At 45.0% G+C, this 26147-nt stretch overlaps 1 protein-coding gene across 2 annotated transcripts in view; it reads right to left on the bottom strand.

Annotated features, from left to right (window-relative positions):
• The window catches only part of LOC137465609 (heterogeneous nuclear ribonucleoprotein K), a 230157-nt gene that overhangs the window by 31070 nt on the left and 172940 nt on the right, over positions 1-26147 (bottom strand). The window lies entirely within an intron of this gene.

Genomic DNA, 26147 nt, shown 5'->3' with positions numbered 1-26147 from the left:
GGTTAGGAAAGATGGGTTGCAGACTGGTCTGGCCAGGACAAGTCTTGTTTCCCTCCCGGGGGAGGAGGAGGGACTGGACGGGGAGCGGCTGCCCTGGCCGTCTCCTGCCTGCGCTCCCAGGGTTGGTGCGGGTTGGGGACAGGGTTGGGGGCTCGAAATCTCTGCTCGCCCTCCTTTCTTTCTTCTGCAGCCTGCGGTCGCCTCTCTCAATGCTCTGAGATGTTTTGTGGCTGTCTCTAGCTTGCTTTTCACTCTTCAATGTTACAAATTGTAACACCATCCTAAATATTGGATGTTGTCTTAGGCTGGACTTCTTATTCTTTTCCAAACTGTATAATCTAAGTCCCAGAGCATCCCAGAACTTTAGGGTAAGCGTCTCAGACATATTTATGGTTGGGAATTCTGTGAAAACCCATCTGATGAGTTTTTTTAAGCTGTTCCTTCTCAAATTTTACATCTTGAATTTCTAATTTGTAGTTCAAATAAAAATAAAGATCCTGCTGTGCTACAGATAGCTTGTTCCCCATTTTCTTACTCACAAAATGATGATTTTCAGAGAAGCTATCATCCTTGATCTGAACTCCCTGGGTCTGGAAACGCAACGATGTCTCAGCCAATAACAGCTATCTCTGAAGAGGTCCTTGAGACTTCGCAGCGCGTTCTCCAGCCCATCCCGCCTTTCAGCCTCTTTTCACCAGCATGGGCTTTGATCTGTGTGACCCCCTCCACCGGTCTCAGATCCTCCGTCACCTGGGGTTTTTTTCTTTGGTGCCACAAAAACCCAGTCGCAGGCCTGCACTCCCCAAAACGCAAGACCAAGGAAAAAATGTCCTATTTTGATCGAGGGCTAATCAAAATTTCCCAAACTATGTCTCTCAATATGAGAAATCACTGGTCCGGGCACCAAGTGATACGTTTTCTCCTCGAGCCAGGTCTTATGAGCACTCAGAGGACCTATCACACCCGAGATAGCCAAGCTACCTCAAATGGCATAAAATTAGCAGGATGGCTTCTGAGGTAGTGTTGGAAACAGAAAAGTCTTAATAAAAGGCAAAATAACAAAGCTCTTGCAGAGAAAAACCCAAGCTAGGGGCAAGAGGTTCTTAGTCCTGCTGAAACACCCCACAAAAGCTATTATTTCCTTTGTTCTCTTTTTCTAGTGAATTACTTAGGCAGGACCTTTTGGCTTCTGTCCATTTGGCAGCCCTATGTTTAAGGTGAAGTCTCAAAGGTCCTATGAGGTCTTTTTAGCAAATTGTGGAGAGAAACTTGTGGGCTTTTTTTCCTTTTTAAGGAGACAAAGGATAATTTGGCCACTCTGTCAACAGGGGGCACATTCCTACATTGCCTCCTACAATGCCTCTTAAACACTGACAGACATGGTGCATTGACCACCTCTTTGGGAAGCCTGTTCTGGTGTTTGACGACCCTCTTTTCAAATAAATGCTTTTTAATGTCAAGTCTGAACCAGGTGCAGTTTGAACCATTCCCACACATCTTGTCACTGGATAGCGGACAGAAGAGCTCAGTACCTGTCTCTGCTTCCTCTGCTTCTCCTCTTCAGGAAGCTGCAGAGAGCCATGAGGTCACTCTCAGCCTCCTTTTCTCCAAACTAGACAAACTCAGAGCCCTCAGCAGCTCCTCATAGGACATTCCTTTCAGCCCTTTCACCAGCTTTGTTGCCCTCCTCTGGATGCATTCAAGTACCTTCACATCCTTTTTAAATTATACAGCCCAGAACTGCAATAGAGGCAATAATCACCTCTTTTGACCAACTGGTTATAGTGCATTTAATGCACCACAGAACATGGTTTGCCCACTTGGCTCTCAGGGCTCACTGCTGACTCCAATTGGGCCTGCTGTCAATCAGCACCCCCAGATCCCTTTCTGCAGGCCTGCTCTCCAGCCATTCGTCTCCCAGTCTATCCTTGTGCCTGATGTAGAAGCCGGCATTTGTTCTTGTTAAATTTCATGCCACTGATGATTGCCCAATGCTCCAGTCTATCTAGATCCCCCTGCAAGGCCTCTGGTCCCTGGTAAGAGTCACCAGCACACTTGCTAATGGTGCATTCAACTCCTGCATCCAAATAATTGATAAATATATAAACAGAACTGAGCCCTGAGGAGCGCTGCTGGTGGCCAGTCACCAGCCATATGTAGCCCCATTTGCAACAGCCATTTGAGCCCTGCCCTTCAGTCACTTCTTCACTTAGTGCTGTGTGTACCTGCTCATACCACAGTTAGACAACTTCTCCAGGAAGATGCTGCAAGGGTCAGTATCCAAATCTTTCCAAAAATCAGAAAAACTGCATCTACCACCTTCCCTTCATTCTACTAGGCAGGTGACCTTATTGTAGGATATCAGATTAGATAGGCCTTTCCTTTTGTGAACCCATGTTAATTGTGCCTGGTGATTGCATTGTCCTTTAAATGTCTTTCAATAGCACCCAGTATGATATTTTTCATAATTTTCCCAGGTACTGGGATTAGCTTAAAAGGTCTGTAGTTTCCTGGGTCTTCCCTTAAGCCCTTTTTGTAAATTGGAATAATGCTGGCTACCTTCTAGTCAGCAGAGACCTCCCCAGACTCCAAAGACCTTTGGTCAGGGTCCTGCTGATCAAGAGGTGTCCTGCTGTAACATCCACTAGCTCTTTCAGTACTCTGGGATGAATCCTATGTGGCCCCATGTGAAATAGAGATTTTTGGAATTCACTTAAGTTAACAAAGTAAATTAAGCATTTATATTTTAGCTTGTAGGGTTATGTGTTGAATTTTAACCTTTTACTTAAGAAACCTCGGCCATGGTTCAAAGGGCATAAGAAAATGCAAATTTCTGAAGCTTCTTGCATAAAAGAACAATACCCAGGGATGCAAAGAACCCAGATAAAGAAGCCCCGCTGTCTCCAAGCCTATCAAGACTGACAGTCGTGCACAGATAAGCACTGAAGGACCGAAAGCGCACACGCAGAGAGGAAAAGTTCAAAAGTTCAGTAATGAGGAAGACTAAAATCTTCAGCCTCAGAAGACCCCCGAGACCCCCGTGCGACCATCACAGCAAACCACGCATGCCCAGAAGGGCGTGGATCTATTTAGCATGAGAGGCGAGAACAGGCGGGGCCAGGGGTTGAATATGCATGGGAAAGTTGTGTAATGTGTTGCATATGGAACATCTTTGGGAATAAAGGTGTGGGTCAGACTGAGGCTCAGGGCACAAGTTTTTTAGAGAGCTATCTCACTTGTGTCAGGCGCTGACATACATACCCACTTCATAACTACCCCAGGTTGTGGAGTCTATTTATTTATTCTGCGTATCGCTTCACATGGACTTATGAACATTCAACTGATATAGCTGGTACCTTACATTTTCAGTGTGCACAAATGGAAAGTCACTGTTCCTGCAGTTGTGGTCCTCGAACTCAGAGGACTGGGCAGCCCACGATCTATGAATATTATTAAAGACTTATCATTAAATGTATTCACTCTCAAATTGTAAAATAAGGTAGTGGCTGGACCAAAGATGTGGTAAGATTCCAAATAAACTAGGCTGGCCCAACCAGCTTGAGGATTAGCCTAATGCTTCCAGATACCAATTTGGCCACAGTGATACTTGTGTTTATAACCCAGTAACTTGTTGAATGAAGGTAACATCCTAAGAAAGCAACAGTTAGTTGTAATAATATAATCTTAAGGTACCAGTTAGGAATATTAAAGGATAAAGGGTTTCCAGTCTAGGACCATTACTGTGATTTCACACTTCAAAAAATATAATTTTTTAGGTCATATCAGAAGGAGAATCTTCACAGAAGTTGAGTATGGAGCACTTTCAGATAGAACATTAAATATAACTTTTATAAAGAAATATAACCCCATTTCTTAATATCTTTTGTGTGGGATGCATCACAAGCTGATTTGTTATATACCCTGCACCAGCACCAATCCCATGAGCAGTTGTATGAGGTGTCTCTGCCCTGCCTTGGAACCACCCCTCTGCTCATCTCTGCTGCCCAAAGGTGGCCTCTGAGCACTTGTATTCCAGGATGGCTACAAGACAATGCTGTAGCTGTTTATCTCATCACCAGGGGAACACTCCCTTACAAGGAGTCCTGTCTCTGGCATTCCTGCTTCCAGACAGTTCAACCCCTTCTGCAGTAGGGCCTTCTTGCCCTCCATGGCAGATCTTTTCTTGGTCACAGATTATCACTGCCAAGCAGTTACAATTTTACTTTCCCCTTCACTTGCTATAATAACATCAAACATTTCTGTTTAGAATAAAATCTTAGTAACCGTTAAGTCACAGTGGGGGGGAGCGGTGCAGGAGACAATGACCACTCACCCCGGTGTTCATGTAGCAACAGAGAGATTTTATTTCCCAAGCTCTCCCTTATATAGTGCATTTGAAAGACCCGGTCTGGATGCTCTCATTGGTTTGAACTCCATGCCCCTTCAGGTTCTGGCCAGTGAGATGCCTGCAGCCTTGGGAGATATTTGATTGGGCAAGACCCCTGTCAATCACAGTAACATCTCACCCTTCTTGTCTATAAAATTTTGTGAATTGCTCTCTGTCATCCATCTGCAAGGGTCCTTTGCAAACAGGGTGACAGAGGACAGCATGAGTCTAATTTGCACTGGAGCTGCAGCATTCATGTCCAGGATCTGTTAGGGGAGAACTCAGGCCACAGGCATTATGCTTATTGGTTACAAATTACAACTTACCTCTAAAAGCAGAAAGCTATTTAACCCTTAACCCATTTCACCCTTAGAGAAAAACCCAACTATTAAAAAACAACCTGTAACCCGTTTATCCCTTGGAGAAAAACCCAACTCCCAGAAAACAATCTGTAAACAGGAAAAGACTTTGTAAACATGAGAAATAATTTGTTAACAAATCAAGTCCTTATATGAACTGTCCATGAGGTAGGTGATCATTTGTGATATCATAGGGTTATTGTACTGTTGTATGATTTATTGTGAAACATGAGAACATCATACTACTTAAGACTCAAAAAGGGGGGATGTACCTTCACTCCAACCTTTTTTCTCCTTTTTTCTGTGTATAATAAATAAAAATAGGAACAAAACACAGACTTTGAATACTGTTACTTAGGGGATTACGGAAGGGGTCTCTTTTTCACTATGAGGACTTGAAAAAAACCTCTTCCGGATGAGGCTTTCTCATTTATCTCAATGGAAAAAGGGTTTAACTTATGCAAAGTTTCATCTAGGTTTACTAATATATTTTTCTTTACCAGCCAGGTTCATGGCTTGGTCAAGGCCATAAACTTGGTTGGGAGAGGTTTTCTGTATTTATATTTTAAAAACAAGTTTTTATTAATACCTAGTGCAAGAAGAATTTTTAACATGAATAACAGTGCAAGCAATATACTTTTTTCCCTTTGTTAGAAGTTAGAAAATTTGTTATTGACTTTAATAGATGTCTTTTAACTTTTAAAATTATGGCAAGTGGCAGAATTTCAGTTAAAAACCTTTGCAACTGAAATTTGCTTATGATAAATCGATGTTCTATGTGTACCTCAGTGGATATTCTTTGAATCTTACCCATTTGTCTTGAAGCAATGCAAGAATAATTACTAGAAGTACTAAGAAAAGACATGTTAATACACATACTAGGGTTTCTTTAAGACACAGTAGTACCTGCCTGAGACAGAAATGTAATATTTTCCAAATAACTTTAGCAGAACTAGCAATCACGGGCTTATCAATTTTGGTTTTAGTAAATGCAAACAACAATAATAAATATTATACTATGAACTCTAAGGCAGATTTTACAAACAGTTGGACATTTTTGTAACTCTTTTGTGATAACCATTCAATATTTTTACTCTTGGCATATGTTATTAGTTTATTAGAGTCTTTGGAATATGAAAACCTTGATATATCAGGAGGCAAAGTGGTTGTGAGGCTTCTGAGAGGTGGAAACCCGGTGTTTGTTTTTCTCACCATCCATTTGCAGGGAAAAGCTGGCTTCTCGCTGGACTGGGGGAGAGGGTGGTTAGATTTCAGCTGTTGTGATGCAGTTATCCCATGTATCCGGCCCCATCTCTTTGGGCAGACTCAATTGTTTCTGCTCTCACAGCACCAAACCTTTGTGTGAAAAATGCATATTTTATGATGGGCTTTTCGCAAATATTAAATTGAATACTATATGTATTATGTTATATTGATTAGAAGTGCTGTATTAACATTTTAATAGTATGGTAAATGTAGTTTTGTAGTTAAAATAGAGCCTATGTATGTGGGGTTTTTTTTTACTAGCTCAAGCAAGAGATGAGATAATGAAGAAACTCTTCACACAGAGATGACAATGATGGGGGCCCATAAAGAATTACTGCCTCCTTATCGGAAAAGACAAACATTCTTCCACCTTCTCTCCGTCTTTATGGAACCACCAGGATTAAGGGGAAGAAGTTGACAAAAACCAGAAAAGTTCTTAATTTGCAAGGAATTTATGCATCATGTATGAGATATATGAATATGCAACAGGCTATTGCTTTTAAAGATTTTTCCTTTGTTCACAAGGCATGCTTATCGGGCTTAAGTGCCCGAGAGCATCCGGACATCCGTAATTCTTTGCTTTTTATTGTCTCGTAATTGTCCTAACTCTAAATTTTCATTACTCTAATTGTATTACTATTTTTATAACTATTTTATTATAATTAAACTTTTAAAATTTTAAAAACCAAGTGATTGGCGTTTATAATACTTGGCATGTTTTTTCCTCTGCCTTTAGCCAGACAGGCTCCTCGCAAGGGCTTTTCCCACGCTCTGCTTCTGGGTTTGATGTTTGCAGGAGCTCCTAGTGGTGACGTTCCCAGACTCGCCCTTGGGGGCGGGGTCGGAAACGGGGCCATTCCACTAGAGGCACGGCTGTGTTCCTCGGAGGCTGGTTTGGGTGCGGGGCCCCACCCCCTGACGCAGGCGGGATCGGGGGAGTAGGCACAAGTAGGCACATCCCCCGATGTAGGCGCAGCCAAGCTCCATGGAGGCGTGGCTTTGGAGCCAGCCCACTCGGTCTCCGGAGGAGGCAGCCTTCGCGTTTCCATGGTGATGGGAAGTGCGGGCGGCCCCGTTGCAAATGGTGGGGGGGCGGTCTCAACGGCCGACACGTGCTCTGGTCCCCCAGAACAGGGCGGCATGGTGTGCACGCCTGGATTGGCAATATAGTGGCCCAAGGTGGCTGCATTGTGATTGCAGCAGTCCGGAGTGGATACGGGGCATCTCGGGGCTGCGGCGGCCGCCATCTCTCCACGTGGCTGGATTGCGCAATCGGCCCCTCCGCCTCCCTGGGCAGTGCCGGCATTCGCGGCACGGGCAGCCATCGGAGTGTCTCCTTTTTCTGGGATTCCCCCACTCCCCGGAGCTGTGCCGCTTCCCACGGTCGCTCCGCAGCAGTCAGCCAGAGTCCTACTGCTGCAGGGCACGTTTTCGCAACGGCCGGGGCCCGCAGGCTCCCACGCGGGGTTGCACAAAGAAGAGGCTGGACTGCTGCCCTTCCTGCTTTGCCTCTCATATTCCAACTGTTTTAGCAAGTCCATAACTATTGACAAGGCTTTATAGCACCGATGGCTGTATCCTCACTATAATGAACAAAGTTTTCAGATGTTCCCCAGAGAGGCAGGCAGGGCCTTCCTAGTTCCCATGACAACACTGGAATGACTGCTGGCTACCGATATTGAAATGTTAATTAGTTAATTGCTCTGTTTGTTTTCTCTAAACTACCAAAAGGAAACCTGCCTCCCCCCACCATGCCAACATTCTGGGAGTAAAATGCAAATAAGAAAACCCCCTGAGATCATGGGAGTATTTTTTTCGGGATAAAGACACCCCTAAATAAAGAACTAAACACAGTAGAGGGGGATAAACAAATGCCCTAGCTGAGGAAGAGGGAAACACCTCCACTGATTGACTTTTGTCTGTCACCATCACCTCAAAGCGACTAGACTAGGGTGGGGTGGGGCAAGTGGAGACGGAAGAGATAGAGAGCTCTGGTGCTGCCACCAGGGAAGGAGTGGGGACAGCTGTTGTTCTGAACTTCAGCAACAGACTTTGCACTCCTCACTCTTTAGCCAGTGGTTGTGCCACAGGGACGAAAAAGGGACAGCTGCGGCCCTGGACTTGAGTGACAGACCCTGCACGCCTTCTTCCTTTTGGCCCTCTGGGAGAGATACATCTATGGGGGCCAACGGTGAGCTCTGTTCGGGTCCCCTGCCCAGCTGATCTTTTTAATAAAGAGCTGAACATTAATAAAGGCATTAGCCCTGTTCATTTCAGTCACTCACCATTAGAGGCTGCAGTAAGTATGTATTGTCCAACCTCCTCCCAAAAGGCTTAATTTAAAGCAGTCTCTTTGGACACATTTAGTTCATGGCTCTCACACCACGGGAGCAAAGTTTGCAGAGCCCGTTAACTGTAATTAATCCCTCTTTTTTTAATTAAGAAAATCCATACCTTTAAAGTGGAGTGTTCTGTGGATATTCTCAGTTCAGTCAAAGAGAAAAAGAGAAGGTTTTTTAACCAGGCGAGAGCCTGAGAGACAGTTGGAAAGGAATGTAAATAATTCTCTAATCTATCTTGTTGTTCACATTGTTTATAGATATGTTCTGCCACTGTGCGTCATTCACTGCACACCAATGGTGTGAGATGTTTTTACTCTAAGACCAATGAAATTAGTCCGCACGAGGTTCTCTATAAATAGAGCGGTGCATTTGAAATAAAGGAGAGTTTATTCTCTAGGCTTTGATTTGGAGTCATTCTCGTTACCTTCCTGCTCTACAGCGACAGTGTTCTAGTGTTGTAGTCCAGGATGCCATGGTTTCGATAATGATTCTAGTCCACAAAAACAGAGTTTGAAGCCATACAGCACTTTCCTCTGTCTTCTGAGGGGATTTTTTGCCGCAGTTTTCCACTGCCCGTGGTAGAGTCACCACAATTGAAACATGGGGTTAGAACTAGAAGATATTAATCATAGAAATTAGAAGGTATTGAATAGTAATAGGCATATAAAATAATGAATATTGCTTAGGGCCACATCCTTATGTTACGTGAGAATATACCGTATCCTGGCCTATGGGAAAGGAAGAGACTACGTGCAGAGCAGCAAGGAGAGACCTGATAAGGAGAAGGAATGTATATGGAAAACAGGATACAGGGTGTAAAGACAACTGAAAATGGGGCCCCTTATGTTCTGGAAACAGATGGATCCTGGCCCCTGGCTTGGACCGTGGCCAAGGAATCAATGGGCATGTGCAAAGCAGTGGGGTCGAAAAGTCAGCCTGAAGAAGACCATTCTTACTTGATCCCTTTTACGACCCCCGAAGCCTGGGACGACCACCAGAGACAGCTGCGCAGGCGCAGAGGACCGACAAGCTGATTAGCATACAGAGCGGAGAGGGAGGGGAGCCAGGAAATGACCCATGGGGAAACTTAATGCATATGTAACACTCCGGGGGATAAAAGAACACGTGTGTAAGCAAGGAGCATGCATGTATTTGGGGAAATGTCCCACATGCGTCCGGCCGAATAAACATACCTACTTTAAAACTCACTCTGTCTCTGAGTTTTAGAGTCTGTCTCCGCGTGTCAATTGGCGGCCACGAAGGGACTTCTCTGCCAGCCGTGGGACCGGCTCGGGGGCGGACTTCCTAAGGCGCGCCCCAGGATTTCTCTGGAGGAACTCCGCTTCTCGTGTCGCTTACTGCGGGGGCAGAGAATGACCTCCTAACCAGCGGAGAAACGGTATGTATCTTTTAAAAAAGGGGGGCCCTGTAGTGACCGCTGGTAAGCCGATCAGAGACGTCTGACCGCACAGAGAATGGTCTTGGTTTGGTTTGGACTTGCAAGTAACCGGTAGCTGAAAGGGCAGCTATCGGTAAGGGCCGCTGACAGACGGAAAGGCAGCGGGGGAGGTTTGGTTTGGTTTGGTTTGGACTTGCAAGTAACCGGTAGCTGAAAGGGCAGCTATTGGTAAGGGCCGCTGACCGACGGAAAGGCAGCGGGGGAGGATTCACTGAATCCTTGGTGTATGGTTGCTGTCTGGGTGTGTGATGTGTGTGTGGGAGGTTTGTCCGTCTAGGTGTATGTGAGTTTTGTCTGTTATGTGTGTGAATTTTGCACTGATGTGTGAGTTTTAAAGGTTTTGTGGGAAGTAACTCGTGTTTATGTGTGTGAATTTTGCACTGATGTGTGTGTGAGCTTTGTTGCTGTCTGGGCATATGTGTGAGTTTTAAAGGTTTTGTGTGAAGAAACTTGTGTTTAGGAAACTGTCGCATATTTCTGATGCTTGCGTCAAAAGTTATAATTGTGGCAACTTTGTGTGGACTCTTTGAACTCCTTGCGTCGTTTTTGGATATTGCATTTTGTTTGGAGCACTACTGGTGCTGTTTGTTTTGATGCTTTTGCTGTGAGCATTAGGTTTGCTTAATGCTGTTTAAGGTTTTGTTGTGAGTATTTTGTGTAAAGTATTTCGTTGTGAGGCCTGCTCTGATAAATGTTGTTCTCAGCTACTGCTATTTGTTTGATGTTTTTTCTGTGAGTATTGTTTTTAGGGTTTGTTTAGTGTACTTTACTAGCCGTGGCAGGACAGCTGGAGGGGATCCTTTTCCCCCAGTGGTTTTGGATTTGAACCTTAGGACCCTCTGTTTTGACAAGGGCAATATCTAGAGTGGGAGCTGGTTGAGTGCAGGACCTGCAGGGAGTGGTGGTATTGCCTGTCATGTATGAGACACAGTTACTGTGCTCAGTATAAGCTGCAGAGTCAGGAGAATCCAGAGCTAGAAATTTTAAAGGGTGTTTTGTTTTTTTTAGGATCTATTTAATTCCAGAGATCTGGAGCTAGGAGAAAGGGATTAAGAAAAGACTGTGTAAGAGTGTGAGAAAGATCTGGATAAAAGCCATAAGATAAGAAAATAATGGGATTGGGAGAGAGCAGAGAAATTCCCAAGGCAAGCCCTCTGGGCTGCATTTTAGCTAATTGGAAGAGGATTTCAGGCTGGGGGGGGGTGTCGAGTCCAAACGCACCCTGGTAAAATACTGTAGCCAGTGGTGGCCTTTGTATCGTCTGGAAAATGGAGCCAGATGGCCCCCGACTGGGAGCCTAGATTATGATACCTTATTGGAACTAATGCTATTTCTTAGACGTGAGGGTAAGTGGACTGAAGTTTCATATGGAGATATGTTTTTCTCCCTCCGAAATCACCCTGAATGGCAGAGGGATTGTGGGATCAGGGCCCCTTCTGACCCCCTGGTATTAGCCCTAGAAAGGGAAGGCAAAGCTAATAGGAAGCAGCCTAAACGATGTTGTAGCACCTGCTCAATAAACCAGCGTTGCACACATCGTGATAAGGTTTATCAAGCAGAAACACAAAAGCAGGAGTTGTTGGATTTATTTGTGTCACCCCCTGAGGAGCAAAGGGGACTAAGAGGAGGAACAGGTTCAGCCCCCTTGGAGGAGAGACAGGCTGGACCGTCTGCTCCCCCACCCACCTCTGAGTTACAGACTATATCGTATCCACCATTGCCTGAGAGTGATAGTGATGAGAGTGCAGGCAGTCCCATAGCATCTCGGACTAGAAAACAAACAAAGGAAATCATACAAGCCCCTTTAAGGGAAGCAATAGGACCTGAGAAGGAAAGGGTGTTGATAAAAGTTCCCTTCTCTACAATTGATTTAGAAGGTTGGGAAAGAGTTGCCAAAAACTATAGAAGTGACCCAATAGGAACAGCTAAAAGGTTAAGATATATGATTAAGCAGCATAACCCAGACTGGTCAGACATACAGTTATGCATTGACAGACACAGAAAGACAGCTAGTTTTAATGAGAAAATTAATGGCTGTAGTAAAAGAAGAAAATAAAGGAGGGCAGAGACAAAGACCACCTAGGCAAGGACCACCCCGGTTGGGTAAAAATCAGTGTGCAAATTGCAAAAGACTTAGACACTGGAAAAACGAGTGCCCTGAACGAAAAGGAAATGGGAAAGGGAACCGGGGAAGGGAGGTGGTGGTTGCTCACACAGAAAGTAATTGAAGGGGACCGGGGGACCTTACCCCAGGAGATCCGCTGGTTATAAAAATGAAATGGGGGGAGGAAGGGAAAGAGGTGGAATTCATGGTGGATACAGGAGCAACATTTTCAGTTTTAAACAAAGCTCTGGTGCCAGTAGGGAATGATTATGTCAGGGTCAGGGGAGCAACTGGCCAACCTGAGATAGCATATTTTTGCAAGCCACTCAAATACAAATATAGAAAACAGTGGGGCATCCATAAATTCTTATACATGCCCAATTCCCCAGAATCTCTCCTAGGGAGAGACTTATTGGAGAAACTGGAGGCAACTATCTCATTTAAAAATGGGGAAGTTATTCTGGAGGTGAATGAACAAAAATATGTAGAAGTGCTGAGCTTAATACTGACAACCATTAAGGCTAAAGAAGAAATTAGTGAAGAGATTCTGAATCAAGTCTTCCCGGGAGTATGGGCCTCCAACGTACCAGGGAGGGCAAAAAATGCACCACCAATACAAATTAGGCTCAAGGAAGGAAAACAACCAGTTAGAATTAAGCAATATCCCTTGAGGAGAGAAGATAGAGAAGGAATTAGCCCGATAATTGAAAATTTCTTACAGCTGGGGTTATTGAAAGAATGCCAGTCCGATTTTAACACTCCTATCCTGCCTGTCCGCAAACCTGATGGGACATACCGGATCGTGCAGGATTTACGGGCTGTTAACAAGATCACTGAGGATCTCTACCCTGTGGTAGCCAACCCCTACACCTTGTTGACATGTTTAACACCAGAACTAACTTGGTTCACTGTTTTAGATTTGAAGGATGCTTTCTTTTGCCTCCCTCTCCATGAAACCAGCCAGAAAATTTTTGCATTTGAATGGCAAAATCCCAAAAGTGGACGCAAAACTCAGCTCACATGGACAGTTTTACCACAAGGCTTCAAAAACTCGCCCACCCTGTTTGGAGAACAACTCGCAAAGGATTTGGAATCCTGGGAAGCCCCACCAGGAGAAGGCAAAATGTTGCAGTATGTAGATGACATCCTCATAGCCACCCCCACAGAAGAAGGGTGCGTGGCTTGGACGGTAAGCCTTTTAAACTTTTTGGGGCTCCAGGGATATAGGGTGTCAAAGAAAAAGGCGCAGGTGGTAAAACAGAAGGTGATCTATCTGGGGTATGAAATCAGTGCTGGACAACGGACTCTGGGGAAAGAACGCATAGAATCAATATGCCAAACCCCAAAACCTCAGACGATAAAGGAACTGAGAACATTCTTGGGTATGACAGGATGGCGCAGACTATGGATATACAATTATGGATTGCTCGTGAAACCTCTGTATTCACTCATTGCAAATGGAAGCAGAGACCTTCAGTGGACAAAAGAAACCACACAGGCCTTTGGTCAGCTGAAAAAGGCCCTCATGTCAGCTCCAGCTCTAGGACTTCCAGACGTGAGTAAACCATTCTTTCTCTCATGAGAAACAGGGAATTGCCCTGGGAATACTGGCACAGGACCTGGGCCCATACAGAAGGGCAGTTGCTTACCTTTCTAAACAGCTAGATGCAGCAGCGAAAGGATGGCCAGGTTGCCTCAGAGCAGTGGCCACAGTTGTACTGAACATTCAGGAAGCCCGTAAGTTCACCCTGGGCCAGAAGATGACTGTGCTAGTGTCTCATACAGTATCCTCAGTCCTAGAAACCAAGGGTGGCCACTGGCTCTCCCCACAACGATTTCTGAAATACCAAGCTATCATGGTAGAACAAGATGATGTTGAGATAGTGGTAACTAACATTGTCAACCCAGCTTCCTTTCTCAGTAGGAACCAAGGAGAACCAATTCATCACGATTGCCTGGAGACCATCGAAGCCACTTATTCCAGCCGCTCAGACCTGAAGGACACCTCTCTGGATGATGCGGAAACCTGGTTCACTGATGGAAGCAGCTACGTCATCAATGGAAAGTGACATGCTGGGTATGCAGTTACCACATCAAGGGATCTAATCGAATCAGGACCATTACCAGCAGGTACCTCTGCACAGAAGGCAGAAATAATTGCCCTGACTCGGGCATTAGAGTTATCAAAGGGAAAAAGAATAAACATTTATACAGATTCAAGATATGCATTTGGAGTGGTGCATGCCCATGGGGCTATCTGGAGAGAAAGAGGACTATTAAACTCACAGGGAAAGAACATTAAACATGCGCAAGAGATACTACAACTATTGGAAGCAGTCCAACTGCCTGAAAAGGTGGCAATCATGCACATTAAAGCACATCAAAAAGGAAACTCAGAATTGGAGGAGGGAAACGAGCTGGCGGACAGAGAGGCAAAAGAAGCAGCAAAAGGTGAGGTAACAGTGGAGGGACCCTTAATTCCTGATGGCCAAATCTCCCTAGAAGGTAAGCCAGTGTATGATAAGAAGGACAGAAAGCTAATTGAAGATGAAAAGGGAACGTATAACCAAGAGGGATGGGCTGTTACAGCAGAAAAGAAACTAGTTATCCCCTCCCATTTATTATGGTCATTAGTAAAAGAGGAACATCAGAAAACACACTGGGGAATTGATGCCCTGCATAACTACTTGACTGGAAAAATCATTGCTAGGAACTTATATGCCACTGTCACTCAGGTAGCCAGGCAGTGTGAACTTTGCCTCCAGACTAACCCTAAGAATACCCCTAAACCAAAACTTGGCCAAATTGGAAAGGGCCATGGACCTGGTCAGCAGTGGCAAATTGATTTTTCAGAATTGCCAAGAAAAGGGGGGTATCGATATTTGTTGGTACTAACAGATACCTTTTCAAGATGGCCAGAGGCTTTCCCCACCAGGACTGCAAAAGCTCGGGAGGTAACAAAGGTGCTGTTACAAGAAATAATACCACGCTTTGGAGTTCCAGCCACAATATCCTCAGACAGGGGACCTCATTTTATTTCTAAAATAGTACAACAGGTCAGTCAGCTTCTGGGCATAGACTGGGAACTTCACGCACCATATCGCCCCCAGTCAAGTGGCCAAGTTGAAAAAATGAATCATTTGATTAAGCAACAAATTGTGAGACTAGGGCAAGAAGTTAATTTGCCTTGGCCCCAGTCTCTCCCACTAGCATTGTTGCGACTCCAAACTAAGCCCAGAACCAAAACAAAGCTGAGCCCCTTTGAAATGCTCTATGGGAGACCATATGGTGTACAGAAGGGAATATCCACCCAAATTGGGGAAGAAAGGCTGGCTGTTTACATGGTGGCCTTAGGTAAGCAGCTCAGAGAAATTGAAAAACACGTGGCTGGAACTCAGAGCAGAGGGCTAGATGGACCAGTGCATGACATACAGCCTGGGGATTATGTGTATGTCAAGTCTCTTACAGAAAAGACCTTGGAGCCGCAGTGGGAAGGACCGTTCCAAGTGCTTCTCAGCACTTTCACTGCGATTAAGATCCAAGAGCAGAACACCTGGATTCACCACTCTCCAGTAAAGAAAGCTCCTGAGGCCCCTTGGAAAGTAACATCGGGTGATAATGAACTGAAACTAAAATTCACTCAAACAAAATGAGTATATTGTGGTCGGGGGTGTTTAGCAATTTAGGTTGAAAAAGTCTAATCAGGAGAATTGTTTTGTTAGCAACCCTAATCACAATCCTAGAACTAAAACCCACCTCTAGCCAGAGTAATGCTGAATGGCCTTGGTCCCAAGCCTTTACTTGTTACACTGGATCCATGGGAAAATACTCTGACATAAAAAGTCTGAATCTATCAACTGTAGTCATGCACAGAAACCAAGCATACGAAAGACAAGAGTGGCAGAGACAAAGAATATGGTCACTTCAAGGAACCATAGGAGAAGAAATTAGGATAGGGTGTCAGATGATCAATGGAACCGATCATAGGAGAGCAACCCAAATTAGTGTTTTAACATCTCCCACGGACGGAAACTGGGAGGTTTGTAGTCGTTCAAGTGAAATAGACTGTTGGTGTAACTTTACATTAATACAGACTGTTGAGGTAGTTTGTCTCTGGGCCCAGGATACCATTGGGCTCTCCTTCAAGTTTAAAATAAATGCCACAACTGAGCCCATGACCCCAGCCCAAACCCAAATCACACCTCTTGGGCCTGGACCTGAAATTTACAAAATCGGCCCATATGTAATAAGAAATACAGGCCAACAGCAGTTATTGTTTAACCCAGAATGGTCTCTTAAGCGTGTTGAATTACTAATGCAAACTAACATCTCTGAAATTCAACCAGCCTGCTCTCCCTTTTTAAAAAAAAACATCCTTTGAAGGTTGGATGACCTGGCTGCAGAAACAAGCATATACTGGAAGCAGAATGCGAAGAGATCTGACTGGAATATTAGGGACAGGGCTGGGAGTCCTAAACGGAATTGATTCTGAAATATTAATGAACAAATTAGCCACTGCAACAAGTGATTTAACTAAATTAAAACAACCTTTACAGTCATCTTTGTTAGCATTGGGAACCAGTCAGTGGCAGGTCTCGAGAATACTGCCAAGGTTGAAAAAGGCAGAGGACCAAGACCATGGGTCAGTCATAGATGCACTTGCTGTGGTTCAGGATAATGTGTCTCTGGCCTTTAGCTGTATACAGGCACAATTATGGTTGCAATCAACAGCTGCCTCAATTATAAGGGAAGGAAGCGAAGGAGCCTTTCCAACTGAGATTCGAAAGGCCGTGTGGGACAGTGCTATGGATTTTGAGAAGAAATTTCAGTCTTGGTGGACTTTGGTAAACTTTACCTATGACTCGACTGACAACGTAGTTACTGCCTTTGTGCTCACCATACGCAATGCCACAGTTTATGTTATTCATCCTATTATAGCACTGGGACTGAATCATGAGCAGTCAGTGCTCTACCCTTCAGAGCACAGGGCATGGGCACGGAGAGTGGGTGAAAAATGGCAAACTGTGAATCTAGAATCTTGCGTTACCCGGGAACAACAGGGGTTCATTTGTGAGAGTAACACAATCGATGCTCAAGATATATGTCTTGATACTGAACAAGGTGTTTGTCACTTTGAGATTCATCTGGATACGAATCAAAGGACTGTACTTGTATATATTGGTCAAGGTTGTGTATGTTTGAGAACTGCGTGTACTTTTATAGAAATAGATAAGGGTAATGTAACTTTGCTCGGTAAGAAATATCTTAACTTTAGTATTTGTAACTTTGTTAGGATTTCAGGGTGTGACTTTCTGTATTTGGCACCAGTTGTGTCTCATCAGCTAATTGTAAACTGTGGTTAGATCAATGCACCAAAAGAGTAAAGTTCCTTTATGATAAATTAGTAGACTCTGGGCCTGTAAAGTGGACAGAAGAGGATGAGGAACAGCTGTGAGGTTTGAAAGATAAACTATCCTCAGCACCTGTTCTAAGCTTGCCTGACCTTAAGAAAGAGTTTAACCTGTTTGTGAGCACAGAAGGGGGAATTGCATATGGGGTATTAACTCAAGAATGGGGAAGACATAAAAAGCCAGTAGCCTACCTCTCAAAACTACTAGACACAGTAGCCAGAGGATGGCCAACTTGCCTGCAAGTAATGGCAGCAGCAGCTATCCTGATAGAAGAAGCCCAAAAGTTGACCCTGCAAGGGAAAATTGAAGTCCACACCCCCCACAATCTCAAAACAGTGCTAAGCCAAAAAGCTCAGCAGTGGCTGACTGACTCTAGAATATTGAGGTATGAGATCATCTTAATGAACACAGGTGACTTAGAGTTAGTCACCTCCAAATGTCTAAACCCTGCACAATTTCTTGCCGGAGAACCCCTGGCAGATCTAGAACATGATTGTATTGAACTCATAAATCTACAGACCAAAGTGAGAGAGGATTTAGAAGATGTACCTGTTGCCATACGGGAGATCCCTTTTTATAGATGCATCATCAAGAGCAGTAGGAGGGAAAAGAGCCTCAGGATATGCTGTCATAGACAGGGAAGACATGAAAGTCACAGAAAAAGGGAAACTGCCCTCGAACTGGTCAGCCCAATGTTGTGAAGGCTATGCTTTGAAAAGAGAATTAGACCTTTTAGAGGGAGACCAAGGAGCTATTTACACAGACTCGCAATATGAGTTTGGGATCATCCATACCTTCGGAAAAATTTGGGAGGAGCGTGGCTACCTAAGCTCCAAAGGGAAGAACCTGGTACAGGAGGGGGAGATGTCGGAACCCTGAATGTCCCTTGGACACTCTTGGATGTTCCGGGCCCAGGTCAGAAGCATTTGAGACCCTGGAATGCAGCCACAGACCCCTGTGGCTTTGAACCTGATCCATGGAACAATTTACCAACTTTGCAGGAAGAACAAGAAATCACAAAAGTTTAGATATTATTGTAGAAGTAGTCACAAAGTGAAAGGAAGAATTTTTGAGTGCTGTACAGGGGGGTTTTAGGCCTTGTACAGAGGGGTCTGAGTTTTGTACATGGCGGTCAGAAATTCTAAGATGGAGGGACTTGGGTGTGCCCTGTCCTCTTTCCTTCTCCTTCCTAACCTCCATGTTCTTGGTGATGCTGGCATTCACAGATTGGTTTAGAGTAGAAAGTCACTGTTCAATATAGGTGATGGGCATTGGGGAAAAACTGTAAACATCTAATACGTAATGTATGATATAAAAGAGGGCACCAGCCCCCTGGGCGTCAGAGTGTGCCCTTGCCTGACTGCTGAACGGACCACAGCAGCTCAGGGAGAAAATCTTTCAGATAACATGTAATAAACTACCTTGAGACCGGACGACTGAAGACTACTGAGTCTTTCTTTGGAGACACAGGTTGAAGGAGAGACTTTTCCACCTTTCTGGATCACCCCAACCAGGGGTGAGTTCCTATACATGAGAAACTGATAAAACTAGTATTAGAATCCTTACAAAAGCCCACAGAGATAGCTGAGGTGCATATAAAGTGACATCAGGAAGGACACACCCGTGAAGAAAAGGGAAACCGATCAGCAGATCAGATAGCTAAAGAAGCAGCCTTAGACTCAAATAATCCAGTAAAAGCTTTTAAAGTAGAAGTAGGACCAAGTAGAGAAAGAAAAGAAAAAGAGCCAAGGTTCAGTGAAAGAGAATTAAAAATAATAAAGGAACTAGAATTACATCAAGGGGAACAAGGAGAATGGTTAACTCCTGATGGGCGTACGTTCCTAAATAAAGCCTTAGCTCAAAGAGTGCTAGTAGAGTTACATGAATTGACCCACTGGGGAACCCAAGGTTTGTGCGACCACTTTTTACGGGAAAATTTATGTCTTGGAGTATATGATCTGGAAAAGACAGGCACAAGAGGGTGTGTGATTTGCCTGAAAATTGACCAAAAGGTAATGAGAAAAACAGCACATGGGGGAGGAAAACTTGCTTTGAGACCTTTCCAAAACATACAAGTAGATTTCACTGAAATGCCCTCTGTGCAGAGGTACAAACATTTACTAGTGATCGTAGATCATCTCACTCACTGGGTGGAGGCTTTCCCAACCAGAAAAGAGACCGTGCAGGAAGTTGCAAAAATAATCTTAGAAAACATCATACCACGATACGGGCTAGTCAATAACATTGACTCAGACCAAGGTACACATTTTGTCGCTCAAACTTTGCATAAAGTAACAAATGCCCTGGGGATTAGGTGGAGATTGCACACCCCATGGCATCCTCAAAGCTCTGGAAGAGTGGAGAGGATGAATAGAACTCTTAAAAATGTGTTAACTAAATTAATTGAAGAGACAAATATGAATTGGCTCAGGTGTTTACCTCTCGCTCTCTTGCGCATCAGAACCAGACCTCGGTCCGACATAGAGGTCTCTCCCTATGAAATGATGTTTGGACTCCCTTTTTTAATCGCCCCTTTCAGTACAGCAGATTATCTGAAAGGGGAAGCAGCAACTCAGAAATATTTAGAGGTCATAGGAAAATCCCTAGAAGGCCTCAGAAAGAAGGGGTTCCTCCCCCAAACTTCCCCTCTGGACACCAATGCCCACAACATCAATCCTGGGGATTGGGTGATGATAAAGTCCTGGAACACCACCACTCCATTAACCCCCAAATTCGAAGGAACTTTCCAGGTACTACTCACCACACACACTGCGGTGCTAACCCAAGAAAAAGGCTGGACCCATGTCACCAGAGTCAAAGGACCAGTGCCACCCCCGAACGCCAGACCAGACCCAACGGTATCACCTGCCTCCTCTTGTGCATGGACAGTAATTAAGAGACCAGAGGACTTAAAATTAACTGTAAAGAAGACTTGCTAGAGACTTATATACAGTAAGGTGTTAATAACTGTTTCTGAGTTAAAGTGCCATAGTAAAGGTTTAAGCACTTTGTAATTGTTTAATAAGAATAAGTGTCCTTTAGCCAAAGGAGTTAACTGAAGAATTTTTTTAAATTAGAAGATTATTAAGTCTTACTTAGTTTCTAAAGAATACGAAAATTATCATCAGACATAAGTAAAACCATACAAATGCCAAAAGAAGTCTGCCCTCAAAAGCCAAAGACTGTAAGTTGATGTGGGCTTAAGCCCAATCAAAGAAATCGAGGAGGGATTTGTAATGAACAAAGTTTCCAGATGTTCCCCAGAGAGGCGGGCAGGGCCTTCCTAGTTCCCATGGCAACACTGGAATGACTGCTGGCTCTAGCTGAGTACCGGTATTGAAATTTTAGTTAGCTAATTGCTCTGTTTGATTTCTCTAAACTACCTGGATATAACCTGCCTCCCCCCACCACGCCGGCATTCTGGGAGTAAAATGCAAATAAGAAAACCCCTTGGGATCATGGGAGTATTTTTTGGGGATAAAGACACCCCTAAATAAAGAACTAAACACAGTGGAGAGGGATAGACGAATGCCCTAGCTGAGGAAGAGTGAAACACAACCCCTGATTGACTTTTGTCTGTCATCATCACCTAAAAGCGACTTGACTAGACTAGGCTGTGGGAAGCAGAGGCGGAAAAAGACAGAGCCCCCTGTTGCTGCCACCAGGGAAGGAGCGGGGTCAGCTGTTGTTCTGGACTTCAGCAACAGACTCTGCACGCCACGCCTCCTCACCCTTTGGCCACCGGTTGTGCCACAGGGAAGAAGAAGGGACAGCTGCTGCTCTGGACTTCATTGACAGACTCTGCACGCATCCTTTCTTTTGGCCACCTGGGAGAGCTACAACAGCGGGGGTGAGCTCCGTTTGGTCCCCCTGCCCAGCTGATCTTTTGAATAAGGAGCTGAACATTAATAAAAGGCATTAGCCCTGTTCATTTCAGTTGCTGTGAGATGTGATCAGGAACACACACGAACTCCAGGATGAAGACCCTCCAAAACACTTCTCCTCCGCCAACCCAATTTCTGAATAACCACAGTGAGACACCACCCGGGATTCCACATCAAGTTGCTACCCTTCAGATAATCAATACTCAGTCCCTCAAAGGAGAGAGGAGGCTCTCTTGCACCACAGACTCCCCCAGGAAACGCAATTGCCGCCCTTGCTTTTCCATGTCACACATGGTCACCGCCCGGAGAAAATCTGCCAGCGTGACACTCTCCTTTCCATGTCACAGTGCTCTCACCACCGTGCATGGACAGACTGCTCGTAGGTCTCCTTTAAGGATGCTTTGCCACGGACCAGAAGAGACAACAGTCCAGCTTCTCATCTTGGGACCACAGTTCCCCCCCATTTCTTCCTCCCGTGGGGCCAAGGGTCTCAAGAACAGAGATCATCTTCTTCCTGAAGACAGAGGGCATCACCACACCCTTTTCTTCCTGAAGACAGGGGGCATCACCACACCCTCCTCAGCTTTTCTCTGTTCTCTCCAATCCTGTGTTGGTAGTTGCTGAAGTAGGTCTCTTGGTTCACCACTGCATCCCCCTAAAATGCAGTCTCTGTTACAGGAGAATTTGGTTCACTCTATTGCTAACAAGAAAAGTCCAGCCGAAAGCTACTCCATCATCTCCTCCCACCTAAAAATTTCTTCTTCTAACATCTCAGGTCCTGGACTGTCTCTCTTCCACTTCAAAGCGAGAAGGAGTAATATTTAACAAAGCCTTCATTTCCAAGGAAAGGGTTAAAAGTTCAGACTCCCCGGATGGCTGAAATCTCTGCCCAGAACTTAACTCCCAAGGCTGGGCACCTCCCCCCCCTTGTCCTTCTCTGCTGCTGGCAAATTTCCAGGTGCTGTCAGGCTCTCTGTCTCTTCCCTCCTGTGGGGGAACAAAGACATCTCCGTTTCTCTCCACCCTTCCGTCCACAGGAGCAGGCCTGGTTCCAGTCTTTCAGCCCCCTGGGCCTACCTCGACCAAGCCGCATGGCTTCCCCTCCCCCACCCAGCCTGTGGCTAGGCTGGGGAGAGTCTGCACTCTCCGAAGACCGGAACCAAGGACTTCCCCTGGGAGTTCTTGCTTTTAACACCCTGTGTTCTCAGAGGTGTGTCTATACCTTCAGTGGTCACTCCAGGTGCCAATATCCAAACCTGACCACTGATTGGTTTGACTGCCAACTTCCTGAAAAAATTCACTTCCGTGTCAAACCACGACACTTCGAACTCCATGTCCCTTCAGGTTCTGGCCAGTGAGATGCCTGCAGCCTTGGGAGATATTTGATTGGGTAAGATCCCTGTCAATCATGGTAGCAAGTAACTTTAAGCTTTTCTTTGCAGGTAGAGTGATTTACAGTACAGTGGGTTTGAGTTAACTGATGTCAAGCAAATTTAAATGTGTTTACCTGTGAGGAAAGGGCAAAAAGGACTTTAATAACTAAATGCTACTTCTTATTTCTAACCCAATTCTATTCTATATCATCTTAGAAGGAAAAGAGTGCTAGAAATAATGTCAGCAAACTGAAGACTAGGGTCAGTGTCCTGGTTTAGGGCAAATTTGTGAGAAAACCTCTGAAGGGGTTTCTCTAGAAAGAAGATTCAAGCGGCCCTTCTCCCAACTGGTTTGGGAAAAGATTTCCTTGGAGAAAAGTGGAAAAAAACTGTTTATTTAACAGGCAAAGCATTCACCAGCACAAAAAAAAAAAAAAGAAGGAACAATATTAAACAATAAAACCTCTTGCCAATCTGAAGAGATGACAAACTCAGAAAGTTCTTCTTCTGGGTTGCAGCTCAGCTCACCCAGTCTTAGTCCCTCCGGCACTGGAAATGCCATGGCCCAGGCCCGGCCCGGTGGGCCACAGGTGTGAGATCCCAGTGCTCTTCTGGGTTTTCAGTCCAGAGCAGGTTTAAACAGTTCCAAGAAAAAGAAAAAACACAGACCAGGGAATCTCTCTGCCTTAGCTAGGTAAAAACAAACTAAAAAGCAAAGGAGAGCTCTGTCTCGCTGTCCATGCTGCAGACAACACAGTCCAGAAGGATGCAGGGGAACAAGTGCAGTTCCTGTGAAAAATGCATATTAAATGATTGGATCTTTGCAAATATTAAATTGAATACTATATGTGTTATGTTGGAAAGTTATTTTATAGTACTGTGTTAATCCTTTTTAAGTAGTGTGTTAAAATTAGTTTTAGGTTATAACATAATGTTAAAATAGAAACTATGCGATGTAAGATAATTTTTTAACTAGCTCGAGAAAGGGATGAGATAATCAAGAAATTCTTCCCAAAGTGATAACAGCAACAAGACACCTAAAGAGTTACTGCCTCCTTATCAGAAAAGACAAACATTCCTCCAACTCCTCTCCCTCTTTAAGGAACCACCAGCATTAAGGGGAAGAAGTTGACAATAACCAGAGAACATCCTTTGTTTGAAAAGAATGTTTGCATCATGTATGAGATATATGAATATGCAACAGGCTACTGCTTTTAAGGGTTAATCCTTTGTTAGCATGTGCTTTCTGGGCTTAATTGCTCTAGGAAGGCACCCGGACAGTCTGTATGTGTTTGTTTTTAATTGTCCTTTATTGTCCTAACTCTGATTGTCCAAATTCTTATTACTCTATTTTTATAACCATTTTATTACTATTAAACTTTTAAAATTTTAAACCAAATGATTGCCGTTTTTCACAATTTTTGGTGCTGAAACCCATGAAGTAACACCTCACTGCTGGGGCCCCAGGGGATTCCGAGTGGGGGAGGTGCGCCCTGCCCATTTGGCAGCCCCGCTCTGTTTCTTCTGGGTGACCAAAAGATGCAGGTTGCAACCAGTGGACAAAAACAGACAATAAAACAAAGAAAAGGGAAAAGATTCCTGAAAACCGCAGTAATTGGCCCCTAAGACTAAAATGTGCACAAAGATAAAGACCTGACGATAAAGTGTAGGTAAATATTTGTTTGGACTGGGCGGATAAGGGGGGGATGAATGTGTGTGAATGAGAGGCGGGCTGGTTATCCTAGACCTGCCAAGTGAGTGCAGTAGTCTCCTATGCTGCGGTTTTGACTTTTCGCAAGAAAAGTGGCCAGTAAAGAGATGAAGCAAGTGATAAAAAGACTGAAAGAACCCCCCCCTTCCCCCCGGGGAAACTGGGACTGGGTCTCAGGGAAGGGTTGGGACCCCTTGGAGGTAGAGAGCCAAGGGTTTTCCTGGCATAGTCCACTGGGAAAGCAGAATAAAATAAAGCAAAAATTGTAAAAGGGGCCCCTAAAAATTCTGCTGGGTTGAGGGATGACAATGCCCTAGAGCATCCAGGATTAAACCTGCTGGGTTGAGGGATTGATATTCCCAAGAACATACAGGGCTGAGCAAAATTCTGCCAGATTGAGGATAATGCCCAAGAGAATCTGGGGTTGGACAACACAGCTGGATTGAGGGATATCCAAGAATACCTGGGCTGGAAAGTATAATCTGAAATTGTAACAAGTGATTTGAAAGTAAAAGGCACCTTATTGTTATCTTGTGTGTGAGACTGAGTCACACACAAAATCTGCCTCAGCTTCCCACTTGGGTGGGGGCTGTTGCAGAAGGTGTATGTGACCCGCAAACATGCCATTTTTCCCCTGGGCAGGTGAGGCTGTGGAAAAAGGTGTAAGTGACCTGCACACAAACCATTGTTTCCCCGGAAGTGTGGAGGGGGCCGTCGTTAAAGAGTGTGAGTGACACGCAGACAGTATCACAGGTGAACTGACACAAGAGGCAATCAAATTCAGGACACTTCCCGGAGGCCTGGCGGTACTGAAGCCCAGAGAGGCTGACCCCAAAGCAAGGATGCTACAGTATCGTAGGACCTTCTAGCACCATGGCTGCGAGGGGTAGTCGTGTGACCCATTCCTCAAGGTAGGGGGGGTGGGGAGTCCAGATCGGGCAAGGTGTGGAGGTCCGAACCCCTGACTCTGAGGCTATCTCTAGGGAAGAGGGATTGCCAAACCTCGGGGACGTGGAAGGGGTCAGGGTGGGGGCCTACATAGATCCGTGATTTTCTGGCAACAGGAATCCGCTTTGTGTAAGTCTAAGAGGTTTGCTAACGTTTCCTTCTTCTGTCCAATAAAAGAAAAGGGAAATTTATGGAGTGCTGAACCTAAGCCAGTGGGGAAACTTAGGGGTGTCAGTACTTAAGGTTCTGGGGTGTCAAAAAAAAAAAAGTACCTTACATATTGTTGCGGTGTGCTTTCATGGATTACCCCCGAACCCTGGTTTTCTCCCCTGAAGTTGTCTTCCCAGGTGTGTCAGTCACTCCTCCTTTCCCCACCCTGACCCCTGTTGAGCGCTGCCTGTCACTCCTGGCATTCCAGAAGTGCGTTGAGTGATTGGCAGATTCAAAGGATGCCCTCCACCCCCGGGGGGGCATTGGGCCATCCAGGTGTCCTTTGTCCCTTGAGGCCTCCTCTCCTGTACCTGGTTGGCGGGGTCCCTATCCCTTCCCTCCCCCAGGTAAAAGAATCGGGTGGTCCGGACAGTTCTGATGGAGCAGTGACTGAATTCGGAGTTCTGTTTGGAGCCATTGCTACATTCAGAGGCCTGTAGGCCAGAATAAAAGCTTTGGATTAAACCCTCCATCAGAAACTACTCCTTTCCTTCACCATCGTCTTAAAGGATTCTCCGACAGCGGGAAACCTGAGGAGCAGACCCTCTGCGAGAGGAAGCTCCATCCCGCCGCCACCTGAGCTCCGGCATGTCTGGGTTTGTCTCCATGCGCCCAGCTGCGACATTCAGCTAGCCAAAGGTGTCTCTGCGGTGAAGCACCACAGTTGCTTGCTGCCATTTGGTCCAGCAGCAG

Source organism: Anomalospiza imberbis (assembly GCF_031753505.1).
Source record: "Anomalospiza imberbis isolate Cuckoo-Finch-1a 21T00152 chromosome W unlocalized genomic scaffold, ASM3175350v1 scaffold_31, whole genome shotgun sequence".
NCBI classification, from domain to species: domain Eukaryota; kingdom Metazoa; phylum Chordata; class Aves; order Passeriformes; family Viduidae; genus Anomalospiza; species Anomalospiza imberbis.
This window is presented reverse-complemented; position numbering and strand designations above follow the sequence as displayed.